At 42.5% G+C, this 240-nt stretch overlaps 1 non-coding gene across 1 annotated transcript; it reads left to right on the top strand.

Annotated features, from left to right (window-relative positions):
• Positions 1-86: 86 nt before the first annotated feature.
• Trnal-cag lies at positions 87-170 on the top strand. The gene has a single exon. It is a non-coding gene; the product is annotated as a tRNA-Leu (tRNA).
• The last annotated feature ends 70 nt before the right edge of the window (positions 171-240 follow it).

Raw genomic sequence — 240 nt, 5'->3', positions numbered from 1 at the left:
TTATCTCCCTTTCTAGCTAATACTTTTTCGAATCTTGTATACACATTCATTTCGACTTCTCACTTGCTAAATGAAACATGAAATATGTCAGGATGGCCGAGCGGTCCAAGGCGCTGCGTTCAGGTCGCAGTCCGGTATTCCGGGCGTGGGTTCGAATCCCACTTCTGACAAATGCTTTTACGGGATTAGACTCAGAAACAATGACGTTGCTTTAGTTTAAAATTTTCCTATCGTCAACTT

This window comes from Limulus polyphemus, unplaced genomic scaffold (genome assembly GCF_000517525.1).
Source record: "Limulus polyphemus unplaced genomic scaffold, Limulus_polyphemus-2.1.2 Scaffold241493, whole genome shotgun sequence".
In the NCBI taxonomy this organism is placed as follows: domain Eukaryota; kingdom Metazoa; phylum Arthropoda; class Merostomata; order Xiphosura; family Limulidae; genus Limulus; species Limulus polyphemus.
This window is presented reverse-complemented; position numbering and strand designations above follow the sequence as displayed.